The sequence below is a fragment of the Babylonia areolata genome, chromosome 19 (genome assembly GCF_041734735.1).
Source record: "Babylonia areolata isolate BAREFJ2019XMU chromosome 19, ASM4173473v1, whole genome shotgun sequence".
NCBI classification, from domain to species: Eukaryota; Metazoa; Mollusca; class Gastropoda; order Neogastropoda; family Buccinidae; genus Babylonia; species Babylonia areolata.
In genome coordinates, this window is record NC_134894.1 from 9,765,248 (window position 1) to 9,767,747 (window position 2,500).

At 43.9% G+C, this 2,500-nt stretch overlaps 1 protein-coding gene across 3 annotated transcripts in view; it reads right to left on the reverse strand.

The window, feature by feature from the left end:
• The window catches only part of LOC143294059 (guanine nucleotide-binding protein G(o) subunit alpha-like), a 184,960-nt gene that overhangs the window by 20,221 nt on the left and 162,239 nt on the right, over nucleotides 1-2,500 (reverse strand). The window lies entirely within an intron of this gene.

Genomic DNA, 2,500 nt, shown 5'->3' on the forward strand with positions numbered 1-2,500 from the left:
TGACTGACACGGCACAGTTATGAAATAAAGGACTCTTAGAAAGCTTCACAGCCTGACAATATTTCACGTCAGCACCCCACAGACACGTGTGTTAGGGTCAGTCCACATTCCTGCGATTCCTCGCAATCTTCATGTGAGTGGAAAAAAAATGCACTGCACGTCACTGGTTTGATATCGAGGAACCAAATTTGGAGAAAAATGGTCCTTGAGCTCTGAATCGTTTTATTCCGTTATGCTTAACTGCTGGTTTTCCCCTAAAATTATCATAATAAGTTTTCTTTTTCTTCCCCCCCCCCCCCCCCCCCCCCCCCCCTCCCCTCCCTTTTTTATTTTTTAATTTTCATTTTTTTAGTTCTTGCTTGAACATGAGAGTGTGCGTGTGTGGGAAAATGACTAGAGAAAAGCGAACCCTGAAGAAGATGTTCTCCTCGTTATTGTCAGTCCCTTCTCCTCCCTCCCGCCTTTCGCTCAATCCCATTTTTCTCCCCTTTTCTCGACATGATGGAAGGTGTTCATGGCGGATTTTCTCCCCCTTCCCCCCCCCCCAACCCCCCCCAACCCCACCCCCAAACCCCCGCCTCTCTCCACCCCTTACCTTGCCTGCAGGAACAGGAAGCTGGGTGGGGGTGCGGGTGCGGGGGGTGCAGGGGTGGCTGGGGAGAGACAGGGAGGGGTGCAAATGGAAATCTTTTCAGCCACGCGAGATGTGTATTATTCCTTCGTGCACAGATCTTGACAGCGTGAGCCTTGCCAGGCATGGTTTTCTTTCTCCCCTTCCCCCACCTCCTCTTTCCCTCCTCTCCCTCCCTCCCTCCCTCCTTCCCTTCTCCTTTCCCCCCGCCTTCTTCTAACTCACGCGTATATTTTCAGGAAATATCCCTACTTAACCCACCCACCTTCCTTCCCACCACCCCTCCTCCCCGTCAAAGCGCTTTCTTGCCGTCAAAGATGAAGGTCACGTGATTTTCAAGAAGCACAGAGATTGGGGGAAAGACTTCCTTATGTCCCCTGCACTTTTTCTTTATTTTTTTTTTTTTCTTTATAAAAATACAGCATTCCGGTCAATTTGATAAACACAATTTCCCTGCCCTCTTGACATTAATTTTTGGAGCATTTTCGGGTAACTAGCATCATTTGCAAGTTTGCCTTCATGAATGAAAATTGATCCCGAATATGTCTTTGGAGGAAAAACAAAGAACAGATAAAACAAAAAAGAAAAGAAAAGAACAACAACAACAAACGCAGGAATGCAGGCCACTACAAATCTATAATGAGATATCAATGCATCAGCTTGACCGACAGAAGCTTGTTTTCCCCACAAAGATTATAATGTTTCAATCATAGGGTATGAATATCAGCACACACACACACACACACACACACACACACACACACACGCACACACACATACACACATACACACACACACACACACACACACACACACACACACACACACACGCATGCATGCATGCACGAGGTGGTGGTGAGGAGGGAGTGAAAAGTATGCGCTGTTATCAATGTTTCGTTGTCGCAGCCAGTTCTATGCATATGCTATTTCAACAGTACGTTTTGCAAGCTTCTGGTTATTGTGCACATTGTTTAAATGCTTATTGTTGCATTGTAATATCCCTTTACGTATGTCAGAGGTTGACATGAACTTACAACTGGGCCATTAGCAAAGCGAGAGCTGTATGATCAATGGTTACTCCAATGCCAGTTCATTTACAGACTCTTTTGTGAAGGACTGTGACTCAGACTAGGGGGGCAAGGCTGCGCTGGCTCTTAGTCCTGAAGCCTTTGGGGTTAGGTGGCCACTGGGAACCACTGTCCTAACTCACTCTTGGTCGAGAAAGTTGAGAAAGTTAGGGATGTAACTTGGGCAAAACACTCTCCGTCTTCAATCAAATTCTAGCCCAGCGGTAACCTGCTCGTTTGTTCTGATGGTCTTAGTCGGACACGACTATCACACATTGCCACTGAACGAAAACAATTTGTTTAAACCAAAAGAAAGCGCTACAAAGAATACAGAACACTTTATTATCTCAACAAGAGAAATTGACATGTGGTATATGCTACGCAAACAATACACGAGAACCACAGACAATCAAAATGAATACATTTTAAAGGCAAACAAACATACATACAAACAACAACAACAACAACAACAACAGCAAAACAAACAAACAAAACATTTCGTGTTGAAATAGTCTACTATGCTGATACGAACCTCACGCACAATAACCACAGTCATACAAATGCAATCACAGTCTCACAATCATTCGATATCAACGTATAAGAGACATACCAGTGTAAGCCTCATATACAGCATTCACAACCATAAACATGCAATGTGCACAGTAAAAGAACAGACAAAAAATTAATGCCATACTATAAACCATGATGGTAAGGTCTTATTTTAGCATCCTAAATTATTGCACCTACTTAACTGGCAATGTTTTGTGCATGAATGAAACAATATTACCATTAGTAGATGTTG